The following is a 17,701-nucleotide window of genomic DNA, read 5'->3' as shown; positions in this document are numbered from 1 at the left end:
TGCAAACTCATGCTTTTAGAGACTTGTTTGGGCTCATGAGAGGAGTAGAAAAACATCAAAAATGTCAGTCCTGCATGATTCTACCAAGAAATGTGTGTTCATTGAAACCGCTGGTTTTTGATAGTTTGGGCCCTATTGAATAATGAATGTTTTGAATTTCTCCAAAAGTTAAGTAGTTGCAAACTCATCCTTTTAGAAACTTGTTTGGGCTGTTGAGAGGAGTAAAAAACCATCAAAAATTTCAATCCTGCATGATTCTACCAAGAAATGTGATTCTTCATTCAAAACGCTGGTTTTTGCTATTGGGCTCTATTGAATAATGAATGTTTTGAATTTTCTCCAAAAGTAAAGTAGTTGCAAACTCATGCTTTTAGAGACTTGTTTGGGCTCATGAGAGGAGTAGAAAAACATCAAAAATTTCAGTCCTGCATGATTCTACCAAGAAATGTGTGTTCATTGAAACCACTGGTTTTTGATAGTTTGGGCCCTATTGAATAATGAATGTTTTGAATTTTCTAAAAAAGTAAAGTAGTTGCAAACTCATCCTTTTAGAAACTTGTTTGGGCTGTTGAGAGGATTAAAAAACCATCAAAAATTTCAATCCTGCATGATTTTACCAAGAAATGTGATTCTTCATTCAAAACCTGATTTTTGCTATTGGGCTCTATTGAATAGTGAATGTTTTGAATTTTCTCCAAAAGTAAAGGAGTTGCAAACTCATGCTTTTAGAGACTTGTTTGGGCTCATGAGAGGAGTAGAAAAACATCAAAAATTTCAGTCCTGCATGATTCTACCAAGAAATGTGTGTTCATTCAAACCGCTGGTTTTTGATAGTTTGGGCCCTATTGAATAATGAATGTTTTGAATTTTCTCCAAAAGTAAAGTAGTTGCAAACTCATCCTTTTAGAAACTTGTTTGGGCTGTTGAGAGGAGTAAAAAACCATCAAAAATTTCAATCCTGCATGATTCTACCAAGAAATGTGATTCTTCATTCAAAACGCTGGTTTTTGCTATTGGGCTCTATTGAATAATGAATGTTTTGAATTTTCTCCAAAAGTAAAGTAGTTGCAAACTCATGCTTTTAGAGACTTGTTTGGGCTCATGAGAGGAGTAGAAAAACATCAAAAATTTCAGTCCTGCATGATTCTACCAAGAAATGTGTGTTCATTGAAACCGCTGGTTTTTGATAGTTTGGGCCCTATTGAATAATGAATGTTTTAAATTTTCTCCAAAAGTAAAGTAGTTGCAAACTCATCCTTTTAGAAACTTGTTTCGGCTGTTGAGAGGAGTAAAAAACCATCAAAAATTTCAATCCTGCATGATTTTACCAAGAAATGTGATTCTTCATTCAAAACCTGATTTTTGCTATTGCGCTCTATTGAATAGTGAATGTTTTGAATTTTCTCCAAAAGTAAAGTAGTTGCAAACTCATGCTTTTAGAGACTTGTTTGGGCTCATGAGAGGAGTAGAAAAACATCAAAAATGTCAGTCCTGCATGATTCTACCAAGAAATGTGTGTTCATTAAAACCGCTGGTTTTTGATAGTTTGGGCCCTATTGAATAATGAATGTTTTGAATTTTCTCCAAAAGTAAAGTAGTTGCAAACTCATCCTTTTAGAAACTTGTTTGGGCTGTTGAGAGGAGTAAAAAACCATCAAAAATTTCAATCCTGCATGATTCTACCAAGAAATGTGATTCTTCATTCAAAACGCTGGTTTTTGCTATTGGGCTCTATTGAATAATGAATGTTTTGAATTTTCTCCAAAAGTAAAGTAGTTGCAAACTCATGCTTTTAGAGACTTGTTTGGGCTCATGAGAGGAGTAGAAAAACATCAAAAATTTCAGTCCTGCATGATTCTACCAAGAAATGTGTGTTCATTGAAACCGCTGGTTTTTGATAGTTTGGGCCCTATTGAATAATGAATGTTTTGAATTTTCTCCAAAAGTAAAGTAGTTGCAAACTCATCCTTTTAGAAACTTGTTTGGGCTGTTGAGAGGAGTAAAAAACCATCAAAAATTTCAATCCTGAATGATTCTACCAAGAAATGTGATTCTTCATTCAAAACCTGATTTTTGCTATTGGGCTCTATTGAATAGTGAATGTTTTGAATTTTCTCCAAAAGTAAAGTAGTTGCAAACTTATGCTTTTAGAGACTTGTTTGGGCTCATGAGAGGAGTAGAAAAATATCAAAAATTTCAGTCCTGCATGATTCTACCAAGAAATGTGTGTTCATTCAAACCGCTGGTTTTTGATAGTTTGGGCCCTATTGAATAATGAATGTTTTGAATTTTCTCCAAAAGTAAAGTAGTTGCAAACTCATCCTTTTAGAAACTTGTTTGGGCTGTTGAGAGGAGTAAAAAACCATCAAAAATTTCAATCCTGCATGATTTTACCAAGAAATGTGATTCTTCATTCAAAACCTGATTTTTGCTATTGGGCTCTATTGAATAGTGAATGTTTTGAATTTTCTCCAAAAGTAAAGTAGTTGCAAACTCATGCTTTTAGAGACTTGTTTGGGCTCATGAGAGGAGTAGAAAAACATCAAAAATTTCAGTCCTGCATGATTCTACCAAGAAATGTGTGTTCATTGAAACCACTGGTTTTTGATAGTTTGGGCCCTATTGAATAATGAATGTTTTGAATTTTCTAAAAAAGTAAAGTAGTTGCAAACTCATCCTTTTAGAAACTTGTTTGGGCTGTTGAGAGGATTAAAAAACCATCAAAAATTTCAATCCTGCATGATTTTACCAAGAAATGTGATTCTTCATTCAAAACCTGATTTTTGCTATTGGGCTCTATTGAATAGTGAATGTTTTGAATTTTCTCCAAAAGTAAAGGAGTTGCAAACTCATGCTTTTAGAGACTTGTTTGGGCTCATGAGAGGAGTAGAAAAACATCAAAAATTTCAGTCCTGCATGATTCTACCAAGAAATGTGTGTTCATTCAAACCGCTGGTTTTTGATAGTTTGGGCCCTATTGAATAATGAATGTTTTGAATTTTCTCCAAAAGTAAAGTAGTTGCAAACTCATCCTTTTAGAAACTTGTTTGGGCTGTTGAGAGGAGTAAAAAACCATCAAAAATTTCAATTCTGCATGATTCTACCAAGAAATGTGATTCTTCATTCAAAACGCTGGTTTTTGCTATTGGGCTCTATTGAATAATGAATGTTTTGAATTTTCTCCAAAAGTAAAGTAGTTGCAAACTCATGCTTTTAGAGACTTGTTTGGGCTCATGAGAGGAGTAGAAAAACATCAAAAATTTCAGTCCTGCATGATTCTACCAAGAAATGTGTGTTCATTGAAACCGCTGGTTTTTGATAGTTTGGGCCCTATTGAATAATGAATGTTTTAAATTTTCTGCAAAAGTAAAGTAGTTGCAAACTCATCCTTTTAGAAACTTGTTTCGGCTGTTGAGAGGAGTAAAAAACCATCAAAAATTTCAATCCTGCATGATTTTACCAAGAAATGTGATTCTTCATTCAAAACCTGATTTTTGCTATTGCGCTCTATTGAATAGTGAATGTTTTGAATTTTCTCCAAAAGTAAAGTAGTTGCAAACTCATGCTTTTAGAGACTTGTTTGGGCTCATGAGAGGAGTAGAAAAACATCAAAAATTTCAGTCCTGCATGATTCTACCAAGAAATGTGTGTTCATTCAAACCGCTGGTTTTTGATAGTTTGGGCCCTATTGAATAATGAATGTTTTGAATTTTCTCCAAAAGTAAAGTAGTTGCAAACTCATCCTTTTAGAAACTTGTTTGGGCTGTTGAGAGGAGTAAAAAACCATCAAAAATTTCAATCCTGCATGATTCTACCAAGAAATGTGATTCTTCATTCAAAACGCTGGTTTTTGCTATTGGGCTCTATTGAATAATGAATGTTTTGAATTTTCTCCAAAAGTAAAGTAGTTGCAAACTCATGCTTTTAGAGACTTGTTTGGGCTCATGAGAGGAGTAGAAAAACATCAAAAATTTCAGTCCTGCATGATTCTACCAAGAAATGTGTGTTCATTGAAACCGCTGGTTTTTGATAGTTTGGGCCCTATTGAATAATGAATGTTTTGAATTTTCTCCAAAAGTAAAGTAGTTGCAAACTCATCCTTTTAGAAACTTGTTTGGGCTGTTGAGAGGAGTAAAAAACCATCAAAAATTTCAATCCTGCATGATTCTACCAAGAAATGTGATTCTTCATTCAAAACGCTGGTTTTTGCTATTGGGCTCTATTGAATAATGAATGTTTTGAATTTTCTCCAAAAGTAAAGTAGTTGCAAACTCATGCTTTTAGAGACTTGTTTGGGCTCATGAGAGGAGTAGAAAAACATCAAAAATTTCAGTCCTGCATGATTCTACCAAGAAATGTGTGTTCATTGAAACCGCTGTTTTTTGATAGTTTGGGCCCTATTGAATAATGAATGTTTTGAATTTTCTCCAAAAGTAAAGTAGTTGCAAACTCATCCTTTTAGAAACTTGTTTGGGCTGTTGAGAGGAGTAAAAAACCATCAAAAATTTCAATCCTGAATGATTTTACCAAGAAATGTGATTCTTCATTCAAAACCTGATTTTTGCTATTGGGCTCTATTGAATAGTGAATGTTTTGAATTTTCTCCAAAAGTAAAGTAGTTGCAAACTCATGCTTTTAGAGACTTGTTTGGGCTCATGAGAGGAGTAGAAAAATATCAAAAATTTCAGTCCTGCATGATTCTACCAAGAAATGTGTGTTCATTCAAACCGCTGGTTTTTGATAGTTTGGGCCCTATTGAATAATGAATGTTTTGAATTTTCTCCAAAAGTAAAGTAGTTGCAAACTCATCCTTTTAGAAACTTGTTTGGGCTGTTGAGAGGAGTAAAAAACCATCAAAAATTTCAATCCTGCATGATTCTACCAAGAAATGTGATTCTTCATTCAAAACGCTGGTTTTTGCTATTGGGCTCTATTGAATAATGAATGTTTTGAATTTTCTCCAAAAGTAAAGTAGTTGCAAACTCATGCTTTTAGAGACTTGTTTGGGCTCATGAGAGGAGTAGAAAAACATCAAAAATTTCAGTCCTGCATGATTCTACCAAGAAATGTGTGTTCATTCAAACCGCTGGTTTTTGATAGTTTGGGCCCTATTGAATAATGAATGTTTTGAATTTTCTCCAAAAGTAAAGTAGTTGCAAACTCATCCTTTTAGAAACTTGTTTGGGCTGTTGAGAGGAGTAAAAAACCATCAAAAATTTCAATCCTGCATGATTCTACCAAGAAATGTGATTCTTCATTCAAAACGCTGGTTTTTGCTATTGGGCTCTATTGAATAATGAATGTTTTGAATTTTCTCCAAAAGTAAAGTAGTTGCAAACTCATCATTTTAGAAACTTTTTTTGGGCTGTTGAGAGGAGTAAAAAACCATCAAAAATTTCAATCCTGCATGATTCTACCAAGAAATGTGATTCTTCATTCAAAACGCTGGTTTTTGCTATTGGGCTCTATTGAATAATGAATGTTTTGAATTTTCTCCAAAAGTAAAGTAGTTGCAAACTCATGCTTTTAGAGACTTGTTTGGGCTCATGAGAGGAGTAGAAAAACATCAAAAATTTCAGTCCTGCATGATTCTACCAAGAAATGTGTGTTCATTCAAACCGCTGGTTTTTGATAGTTTGGGCCCTATTGAATAATGAATGTTTTGAATTTTCTCCAAAAGTAAAGTAGTTGCAAACTCATCCTTTTAGAAACTTGTTTGGGCTGTTGAGAGGAGTAAAAAACCATCAAAAATTTCAATCCTGCATGATTTTACCAAGAAATGTGATTCTTCATTCAAAACCTGATTTTTGCTATTGGGCTCTATTGAATAGTGAATGTTTTGAGTTTTCTCCAAAAGTAAAGTAGTTGCAAACTCATGCTTTTAGAGACTTGTTTGGGCTCATGAGAGGAGTAGAAAAACATCAAAAATTTCAGTCCTGCATGATTCTACCAAGAAATGTGTGTTCATTCAAACCGCTGGTTTTTGATAGTTTGGGCCCTATTGAATAATGAATGTTTTGAATTTTCTCCAAAAGTAAAGTAGTTGCAAACTCATCCTTTTAGAAACTTGTTTGGGCTGTTGAGAGGAGTAAAAAACCATCAAAAATTTCAATCCTGCATGATTTTACCAAGAAATGTGATTCTTCATTCAAAACCTGATTTTTGCTAATGGGCTCTATTGAATAGTGAATGTTTTGAATTTTCTCCAAAAGTAAAGTAGATGCAAACTCATGCTTTTAGAGACTTGTTTGGGCTCATGAGAGGAGTAGAAAAACATCAAAAATTTCAGTCCTGCATGATTCTACCAAGAAATGTGTGTTCATTCAAACCTCTGGTTTTTGATAGTTTGGGCCCTATTGAATAATGAATGTTTTGAATTTTCTCCAAAAGTAAAGTAGTTGCAAACTCATCCTTTTAGAAACTTGTTTGGGCTGTTGAGAGGAGTAAAAAACCATCAAAAATTTCAATCCTGAATGATTTTACCAAGAAATGTGATTCTTCATTCAAAACCTGATTTTTGCTATTGGGCTCTATTGAATAGTGAATGTTTTGAATTTTCTCCAAAAGTAAAGTAGTTGCAAACTCATGCTTTTAGAGACTTGTTTGGGCTCATGAGAGGAGTAGAAAAATATCAAAAATTTCAGTCCTGCATGATTCTACCAAGAAATGTGTGTTCATTCAAACCGCTGGTTTTTGATAGTTTGGGCCCTATTGAATAATGAATGTTTTGAATTTTCTCCAAAAGTAAAGTAGTTGCAAACTCATCCTTTTAGAAACTTGTTTGGGCTGTTGAGAGGAGTAAAAAACCATCAAAAATTTCAATCCTGCATGATTTTACCAAGAAATGTGATTCTTCATTCAAAACCTGATTTTTGCTATTGGGCTCTATTGAATAGTGAATGTTTTGAATTTTCTCCAAAAGTAAAGTAGTTGCAAACTCATGCTTTTAGAGACTTGTTTGGGCTCATGAGAGGAGTAGAAAAACATCAAAAATTTCAGTCCTGCATGATTCTACCAAGAAATGTGTGTTCATTGAAACCACTGGTTTTTGATAGTTTGGGCCCTATTGAATAATGAATGTTTTGAATTTTCTCCAAAAGTAAAGTAGTTGCAAACTCATCCTTTTAGAAACTTGTTTGGGCTGTTGAGAGGAGTAAAAAACCATCAAAAATTTCAATCCTGCATGATTTTACCAAGAAATGTGATTCTTCATTCAAAACCTGATTTTTGCTAATGGGCTCTATTGAATAGTGAATGTTTTGAATTTTCTCCAAAAGTAAAGTAGTTGCAAACTCATGCTTTTAGAGACTTGTTTGGGCTCATGAGAGGAGTAGAAAAACATCAAAAATTTCAGTCCTGCATGATTCTACCAAGAAATGTGTGTTCATTCAAACCTCTGGTTTTTGATAGTTTGGGCCCTATTGAATAATGAATGTTTTGAATTTTCTCCAAAAGTAAAGTAGTTGCAAACTCATCCTTTTAGAAACTTGTTTGGGCTGTTGAGAGGAGTAAAAAACCATCAAAAATTTCAATCCTGCATGATTTTACCAAGAAATGTGATTCTTCATTCAAAACCTGATTTTTGCTATTGGGCTCTATTGAATAGTGAATGTTTTGAATTTTCTCCAAAAGTAAAGTAGTTGCAAACTCATGCTTTTAGAGACTTGTTTGGGCTCATGAGAGGAGTAGAAAAACATCAAAAATTTCAGTCCTGCATGATTCTACCAAGAAATGTGTGTTCATTGAAACCACTGGTTTTTGATAGTTTGGGCCCTATTGAATAATGAATGTTTTGAATTTTCTAAAAAAGTAAAGTAGTTGCAAACTCATCCTTTTAGAAACTTGTTTGGGCTGTTGAGAGGAGTAAAAAACCATCAAAAATTTCAATCCTGCATGATTCTACCAAGAAATGTGATTCTTCATTCAAAACGCTGGTTTTTGCTATTGGGCTCTATTGAATAATGAATGTTTTGAATTTTCTCCAAAAGTAAAGTAGTTGCAAACTCATGCTTTTAGAGACTTGTTTGGGCTCATGAGAGGAGTAGAAAAACATCAAAAATTTCAGTCCTGCATGATTCTACCAAGAAATGTGTGTTCATTGAAACCGCTAGTTTTTGATAGTTTGGGCCCTATTGAATAATGAATGTTTTGAATTTTCTCCAAAAGTAAAGTAGTTGCAAACTCATCCTTTTAGAAACTTGTTTGGGCTGTTGAGAGGAGTAAAAAACCATCAAAAATTTCAATCCTGAATGATTTTACCAAGAAATGTGATTCTTCATTCAAAACCTGATTTTTGCTATTGGGCTCTATTGAATAGTGAATGTTTTGAATTTTCTCCAAAAGTAAAGTAGTTGCAAACTCATGCTTTTAGAGACTTGTTTGGGCTCATGAGAGGAGTAGAAAAACATCAAAAATTTCAGTCCTGCATGATTCTACCAAGAAATGTGTGTTCATTCAAACCGCTGGTTTTTGATAGTTTGGGCCCTATTGAATAATGAATGTTTTGAATTTTCTCCAAAAGTAAAGTAGTTGCAAACTCATCCTTTTAGAAACTTGTTTGGGCTGTTGAGAGGAGTAAAAAACCATCAAAAATTTCAATCCTGCATGATTTTACCAAGAAATGTGATTCTTCATTCAAAACCTGATTTTTGCTATCGGGCTCTATTGAATAGTGAATGTTTTGAATTTTCTCCAAAAGTAAAGTAGTTGCAAACTCATGCTTTTAGAGACTTGTTTGGGCTCATGAGAGGAGTAGAAAAACATAAAAAATTTCAGTCCTGCATGATTCTACCAAGAAATGTGTGTTCATTGAAACCGCTGGTTTTTGATAGTTTGGGCCCTATTGAATAATGAATGTTTTGAATTTTCTCCAAAAGTAAAGTAGTTGCAAACTCATCCTTTTAGAAACTTTTTTGGGCTGTTGAGAGGAGTAAAAAACCATCAAAAATTTCAATCCTGCATGATTCTACGAAGAAATGTGATTCTTCATTGAAAACGCTGGTTTTTGCTATTGGGCTCTATTGAATAATGAATGTTTTGAATTTTCTCCAAAAGTAAAGTAGTTGCAAACTCATGCTTTTAGAGACTTGTTTGGGCTCATGAGAGGAGTAGAAAAACATCAAAAATTTCAGTCCTGCATGATTCTACCAAGAAATGTGTGTTCATTGAAACCGCTGGTTTTTGATAGTTTGGGCCCTATTGAATAATGAATGTTTTGAATTTTCTCCAAAAGTAAAGTAGTTGCAAACTCATCCTTTTAGAAACTTGTTTGGCCTGTTGAGAGGAGTAAAAAACCATCAAAAATTTAAATCCTGCATGATTTTACCAAGAAATGTGATTCTTCATTCAAAACCTGATTTTTGCTATTGGGCTCTATTGAATAGTGAATGTTTTGAATTTTCTCCAAAAGTAAAGTAGTTGCAAACTCATGCTTTTAGAGACTTGTTTGGGCTCATGAGAGGAGTAGAAAAACATCAAAAATTTCAGTCCTGCATGATTCTACCAAGAAATGTGTGTTCATTCAAACCTCTGGTTTTTGATAGTTTGGGCCCTATTGAATAATGAATGTTTTGAATTTTCTCCAAAAGTAAAGTAGTTGCAAACTCATCCTTTTAGAAACTTGTTTGGGCTGTTGAGAGGAGTAAAAAACCATCAAAAATTTCAATCCTGCATGATTCTACCAAGAAATGTGATTCTTCATTCAAAACCTGATTTTTGCTATTGGGCTCTATTGAATAATGAATGTTTTGAATTTTCTCCAAAAGTAAAGTAGTTGCAAACTCATGCTTTTAGAGACTTGTTTGGGCTCATGAGAGGAGTAGAAAAACATCAAAAATGTCAGTCCTGCATGATTCTACCAAGAAATGTGTGTTCATTGAAACCGCTGGTTTTTGATAGTTTGGGCCCTATTGAATAATGAATGTTTTGAATTTTCTCCAAAAGTAAAGTAGTTGCAAACTCATCCTTTTAGAAACTTGTTTGGGCTGTTGAGAGGAGTAAAAAACCATCAAAAATTTCAATCCTGCATGATTCTACCAAGAAATGTGATTCTTCATTCAAAACGCTGGTTTTTGCTATTGGGCTCTATTGAATAATGAATGTTTTGAATTTTCTCCAAAAGTAAAGTAGTTGCAAACTCATGCTTTTAGAGACTTGTTTGGGCTCATGAGAGGAGTAGAAAAACATCAAAAATTTCAGTCCTGCATGATTCTACCAAGAAATGTGTGTTCATTGAAACCACTGGTTTTTGATAGTTTGGGCCCTATTGAATAATGAATGTTTTGAATTTTCTAAAAAAGTAAAGTAGTTGCAAACTCATCCTTTTAGAAACTTGTTTGGGCTGTTGAGAGGATTAAAAAACCATCAAAAATTTCAATCCTGCATGATTTTACCAAGAAATGTGATTCTTCATTCAAAACCTGATTTTTGCTATTGGGCTCTATTGAATAGTGAATGTTTTGAATTTTCTCCAAAAGTAAAGGAGTTGCAAACTCATGCTTTTAGAGACTTGTTTGGGCTCATGAGAGGAGTAGAAAAACATCAAAAATTTCAGTCCTGCATGATTCTACCAAGAAATGTGTGTTCATTCAAACCGCTGGTTTTTGATAGTTTGGGCCCTATTGAATAATGAATGTTTTGAATTTTCTCCAAAAGTAAAGTAGTTGCAAACTCATCCTTTTAGAAACTTGTTTGGGCTGTTGAGAGGAGTAAAAAACCATCAAAAATTTCAATCCTGCATGATTCTACCAAGAAATGTGATTCTTCATTCAAAACGCTGGTTTTTGCTATTGGGCTCTATTGAATAATGAATGTTTTGAATTTTCTCCAAAAGTAAAGTAGTTGCAAACTCATGCTTTTAGAGACTTGTTTGGGCTCATGAGAGGAGTAGAAAAACATCAAAAATTTCAGTCCTGCATGATTCTACCAAGAAATGTGTGTTCATTGAAACCGCTGGTTTTTGATAGTTTGGGCCCTATTGAATAATGAATGTTTTAAATTTTCTGCAAAAGTAAAGTAGTTGCAAACTCATCCTTTTAGAAACTTGTTTCGGCTGTTGAGAGGAGTAAAAAACCATCAAAAATTTCAATCCTGCATGATTTTACCAAGAAATGTGATTCTTCATTCAAAACCTGATTTTTGCTATTGCGCTCTATTGAATAGTGAATGTTTTGAATTTTCTCCAAAAGTAAAGTAGTTGCAAACTCATGCTTTTAGAGACTTGTTTGGGCTCATGAGAGGAGTAGAAAAACATCAAAAATTTCAGTCCTGCATGATTCTACCAAGAAATGTGTGTTCATTCAAACCGCTGGTTTTTGATAGTTTGGGCCCTATTGAATAATGAATGTTTTGAATTTTCTCCAAAAGTAAAGTAGTTGCAAACTCATCCTTTTAGAAACTTGTTTGGGCTGTTGAGAGGAGTAAAAAACCATCAAAAATTTCAATCCTGCATGATTCTACCAAGAAATGTGATTCTTCATTCAAAACGCTGGTTTTTGCTATTGGGCTCTATTGAATAATGAATGTTTTGAATTTTCTCCAAAAGTAAAGTAGTTGCAAACTCATGCTTTTAGAGACTTGTTTGGGCTCATGAGAGGAGTAGAAAAACATCAAAAATTTCAGTCCTGCATGATTCTACCAAGAAATGTGTGTTCATTGAAACCGCTGGTTTTTGATAGTTTGGGCCCTATTGAATAATGAATGTTTTGAATTTTCTCCAAAAGTAAAGTAGTTGCAAACTCATCCTTTTAGAAACTTGTTTGGGCTGTTGAGAGGAGTAAAAAACCATCAAAAATTTCAATCCTGCATGATTTTACCAAGAAATGTGATTCTTCATTCAAAACCTGATTTTTGCTAATAGGCTCTATTGAATAGTGAATGTTTTGAATTTTCTCCAAAAGTAAAGTAGTTGCAAACTCATGCTTTTAGAGACTTGTTTGGGCTCATGAGAGGAGTAGAAAAACATCAAAAATTTCAGTCCTGCATGATTCTACCAAGAAATGTGTGTTCATTCAAACCTCTGGTTTTTGATAGTTTGGGCCCTATTGAATAATGAATGTTTTGAATTTTCTCCAAAAGTAAAGTAGTTGCAAACTCATCCTTTTAGAAACTTGTTTGGGCTGTTGAGAGGAGTAAAAAACCATCAAAAATTTCAATCCTGCATGATTTTACCAAGAAATGTGATTCTTCATTCAAAACCTGATTTTTGCTATTGGGCTCTATTGAATAGTGAATGTTTTGAATTTTCTCCAAAAGTAAAGTAGTTGCAAACTCATGCTTTTAGAGACTTGTTTGGGCTCATGAGAGGAGTAGAAAAACATCAAAAATTTCAGTCCTGCATGATTCTACCAAGAAATGTGTGTTCATTCAAACCGCTGGTTTTTGATAGTTTGGGCCCTATTGAATAATGAATGTTTTGAATTTTCTCCAAAAGTAAAGTAGTTGCAAACTCATCCTTTTAGAAACTTGTTTGGGCTGTTGAGAGGAGTAAAAAACCATCAAAAATTTCAATCCTGCATGATTTTACCAAGAAATGTGATTCTTCATTCAAAACCTGATTTTTGCTATCGGGCTCTATTGAATAGTGAATGTTTTGAATTTTCTCCAAAAGTAAAGTAGTTGCAAACTCATGCTTTTAGAGACTTGTTTGGGCTCATGAGAGGAGTAGAAAAACATCAAAAATTTCAGTCCTGCATGATTCTACCAAGAAATGTGTGTTCATTGAAACCACTGGTTTTTGATAGTTTGGGCCCTATTGAATAATGAATGTTTTGAATTTTCTAAAAAAGTAAAGTAGTTGCAAACTCATCCTTTTAGAAACTTGTTTGGGCTGTTGAGAGGATTAAAAAACCATCAAAAATTTCAATCCTGCATGATTTTACCAAGAAATGTGATTCTTCATTCAAAACCTGATTTTTGCTATTGGGCTCTATTGAATAGTGAATGTTTTGAATTTTCTCCAAAAGTAAAGGAGTTGCAAACTCATGCTTTTAGAGACTTGTTTGGGCTCATGAGAGGAGTAGAAAAACATCAAAAATTTCAGTCCTGCATGATTCTACCAAGAAATGTGTGTTCATTCAAACCGCTGGTTTTTGATAGTTTGGGCCCTATTGAATAATGAATGTTTTGAATTTTCTCCAAAAGTAAAGTAGTTGCAAACTCATCCTTTTAGAAACTTGTTTGGGCTGTTGAGAGGAGTAAAAAACCATCAAAAATTTCAATCCTGCATGATTCTACCAAGAAATGTGATTCTTCATTCAAAACGCTGGTTTTTGCTATTGGGCTCTATTGAATAATGAATGTTTTGAATTTTCTCCAAAAGTAAAGTAGTTGCAAACTCATGCTTTTAGAGACTTGTTTGGGCTCATGAGAGGAGTAGAAAAACATCAAAAATTTCAGTCCTGCATGATTCTACCAAGAAATGTGTGTTCATTGAAACCGCTGTTTTTTGATAGTTTGGGCCCTATTGAATAATGAATGTTTTGAATTTTCTCCAAAAGTAAAGTAGTTGCAAACTCATCCTTTTAGAAACTTGTTTGGGCTGTTGAGAGGAGTAAAAAACCATCAAAAATTTCAATCCTGAATGATTTTACCAAGAAATGTGATTCTTCATTCAAAACCTGATTTTTGCTATTGGGCTCTATTGAATAGTGAATGTTTTGAATTTTCTCCAAAAGTAAAGTAGTTGCAAACTCATGCTTTTAGAGACTTGTTTGGGCTCATGAGAGGAGTAGAAAAATATCAAAAATTTCAGTCCTGCATGATTCTACCAAGAAATGTGTGTTCATTCAAACCGCTGGTTTTTGATAGTTTGGGCCCTATTGAATAATGAATGTTTTGAATTTTCTCCAAAAGTAAAGTAGTTGCAAACTCATCCTTTTAGAAACTTGTTTGGGCTGTTGAGAGGAGTAAAAAACCATCAAAAATTTCAATCCTGCATGATTCTACCAAGAAATGTGATTCTTCATTCAAAACGCTGGTTTTTGCTATTGGGCTCTATTGAATAATGAATGTTTTGAATTTTCTCCAAAAGTAAAGTAGTTGCAAACTCATGCTTTTAGAGACTTGTTTGGGCTCATGAGAGGAGTAGAAAAACATCAAAAATTTCAGTCCTGCATGATTCTACCAAGAAATGTGTGTTCATTCAAACCGCTGGTTTTTGATAGTTTGGGCCCTATTGAATAATGAATGTTTTGAATTTTCTCCAAAAGTAAAGTAGTTGCAAACTCATCCTTTTAGAAACTTGTTTGGGCTGTTGAGAGGAGTAAAAAACCATCAAAAATTTCAATCCTGCATGATTCTACCAAGAAATGTGATTCTTCATTCAAAACGCTGGTTTTTGCTATTGGGCTCTATTGAATAATGAATGTTTTGAATTTTCTCCAAAAGTAAAGTAGTTGCAAACTCATCATTTTAGAAACTTTTTTTGGGCTGTTGAGAGGAGTAAAAAACCATCAAAAATTTCAATCCTGCATGATTCTACCAAGAAATGTGATTCTTCATTCAAAACGCTGGTTTTTGCTATTGGGCTCTATTGAATAATGAATGTTTTGAATTTTCTCCAAAAGTAAAGTAGTTGCAAACTCATGCTTTTAGAGACTTGTTTGGGCTCATGAGAGGAGTAGAAAAACATCAAAAATTTCAGTCCTGCATGATTCTACCAAGAAATGTGTGTTCATTCAAACCGCTGGTTTTTGATAGTTTGGGCCCTATTGAATAATGAATGTTTTGAATTTTCTCCAAAAGTAAAGTAGTTGCAAACTCATCCTTTTAGAAACTTGTTTGGGCTGTTGAGAGGAGTAAAAAACCATCAAAAATTTCAATCCTGCATGATTTTACCAAGAAATGTGATTCTTCATTCAAAACCTGATTTTTGCTATTGGGCTCTATTGAATAGTGAATGTTTTGAGTTTTCTCCAAAAGTAAAGTAGTTGCAAACTCATGCTTTTAGAGACTTGTTTGGGCTCATGAGAGGAGTAGAAAAACATCAAAAATTTCAGTCCTGCATGATTCTACCAAGAAATGTGTGTTCATTCAAACCGCTGGTTTTTGATAGTTTGGGCCCTATTGAATAATGAATGTTTTGAATTTTCTCCAAAAGTAAAGTAGTTGCAAACTCATCCTTTTAGAAACTTGTTTGGGCTGTTGAGAGGAGTAAAAAACCATCAAAAATTTCAATCCTGCATGATTTTACCAAGAAATGTGATTCTTCATTCAAAACCTGATTTTTGCTAATGGGCTCTATTGAATAGTGAATGTTTTGAATTTTCTCCAAAAGTAAAGTAGATGCAAACTCATGCTTTTAGAGACTTGTTTGGGCTCATGAGAGGAGTAGAAAAACATCAAAAATTTCAGTCCTGCATGATTCTACCAAGAAATGTGTGTTCATTCAAACCTCTGGTTTTTGATAGTTTGGGCCCTATTGAATAATGAATGTTTTGAATTTTCTCCAAAAGTAAAGTAGTTGCAAACTCATCCTTTTAGAAACTTGTTTGGGCTGTTGAGAGGAGTAAAAAACCATCAAAAATTTCAATCCTGAATGATTTTACCAAGAAATGTGATTCTTCATTCAAAACCTGATTTTTGCTATTGGGCTCTATTGAATAGTGAATGTTTTGAATTTTCTCCAAAAGTAAAGTAGTTGCAAACTCATGCTTTTAGAGACTTGTTTGGGCTCATGAGAGGAGTAGAAAAATATCAAAAATTTCAGTCCTGCATGATTCTACCAAGAAATGTGTGTTCATTCAAACCGCTGGTTTTTGATAGTTTGGGCCCTATTGAATAATGAATGTTTTGAATTTTCTCCAAAAGTAAAGTAGTTGCAAACTCATCCTTTTAGAAACTTGTTTGGGCTGTTGAGAGGAGTAAAAAACCATCAAAAATTTCAATCCTGCATGATTTTACCAAGAAATGTGATTCTTCATTCAAAACCTGATTTTTGCTATTGGGCTCTATTGAATAGTGAATGTTTTGAATTTTCTCCAAAAGTAAAGTAGTTGCAAACTCATGCTTTTAGAGACTTGTTTGGGCTCATGAGAGGAGTAGAAAAACATCAAAAATTTCAGTCCTGCATGATTCTACCAAGAAATGTGTGTTCATTGAAACCACTGGTTTTTGATAGTTTGGGCCCTATTGAATAATGAATGTTTTGAATTTTCTCCAAAAGTAAAGTAGTTGCAAACTCATCCTTTTAGAAACTTGTTTGGGCTGTTGAGAGGAGTAAAAAACCATCAAAAATTTCAATCCTGCATGATTTTACCAAGAAATGTGATTCTTCATTCAAAACCTGATTTTTGCTATTGGGCTCTATTGAATAGTGAATGTTTTGAATTTTCTCCAAAAGTAAAGTAGTTGCAAACTCATGCTTTTAGAGACTTGTTTGGGCTCATGAGAGGAGTAGAAAAACATCAAAAATTTCAGTCCTGCATGATTCTACCAAGAAATGTGTGTTCATTGAAACCACTGGTTTTTGATAGTTTGGGCCCTATTGAATAATGAATGTTTTGAATTTTCTAAAAAAGTAAAGTAGTTGCAAACTCATCCTTTTAGAAACTTGTTTGGGCTGTTGAGAGGAGTAAAAAACCATCAAAAATTTCAATCCTGCATGATTCTACCAAGAAATGTGATTCTTCATTCAAAACGCTGGTTTTTGCTATTGGGCTCTATTGAATAATGAATGTTTTGAATTTTCTCCAAAAGTAAAGTAGTTGCAAACTCATGCTTTTAGAGACTTGTTTGGGCTCATGAGAGGAGTAGAAAAACATCAAAAATTTCAGTCCTGCATGATTCTACCAAGAAATGTGTGTTCATTGAAACCGCTAGTTTTTGATAGTTTGGGCCCTATTGAATAATGAATGTTTTGAATTTTCTCCAAAAGTAAAGTAGTTGCAAACTCATCCTTTTAGAAACTTGTTTGGGCTGTTGAGAGGAGTAAAAAACCATCAAAAATTTCAATCCTGAATGATTTTACCAAGAAATGTGATTCTTCATTCAAAACCTGATTTTTGCTATTGGGCTCTATTGAATAGTGAATGTTTTGAATTTTCTCCAAAAGTAAAGTAGTTGCAAACTCATGCTTTTAGAGACTTGTTTGGGCTCATGAGAGGAGTAGAAAAACATCAAAAATTTCAGTCCTGCATGATTCTACCAAGAAATGTGTGTTCATTCAAACCGCTGGTTTTTGATAGTTTGGGCCCTATTGAATAATGAATGTTTTGAATTTTCTCCAAAAGTAAAGTAGTTGCAAACTCATCCTTTTAGAAACTTGTTTGGGCTGTTGAGAGGAGTAAAAAACCATCAAAAATTTCAATCCTGCATGATTTTACCAAGAAATGTGATTCTTCATTCAAAACCTGATTTTTGCTATCGGGCTCTATTGAATAGTGAATGTTTTGAATTTTCTCCAAAAGTAAAGTAGTTGCAAACTCATGCTTTTAGAGACTTGTTTGGGCTCATGAGAGGAGTAGAAAAACATAAAAAATTTCAGTCCTGCATGATTCTACCAAGAAATGTGTGTTCATTGAAACCGCTGGTTTTTGATAGTTTGGGCCCTATTGAATAATGAATGTTTTGAATTTTCTCCAAAAGTAAAGTAGTTGCAAACTCATCCTTTTAGAAACTTTTTTGGGCTGTTGAGAGGAGTAAAAAACCATCAAAAATTTCAATCCTGCATGATTCTACGAAGAAATGTGATTCTTCATTGAAA

This window comes from Dendrobates tinctorius, unplaced genomic scaffold (genome assembly GCF_039654945.1).
Source record: "Dendrobates tinctorius isolate UK_male_01 unplaced genomic scaffold, ASM3965494v1 ptg000293l, whole genome shotgun sequence".
NCBI classification, from domain to species: Eukaryota; Metazoa; Chordata; class Amphibia; order Anura; family Dendrobatidae; genus Dendrobates; species Dendrobates tinctorius.
Note: the sequence above shows the minus strand (reverse complement) of the source record.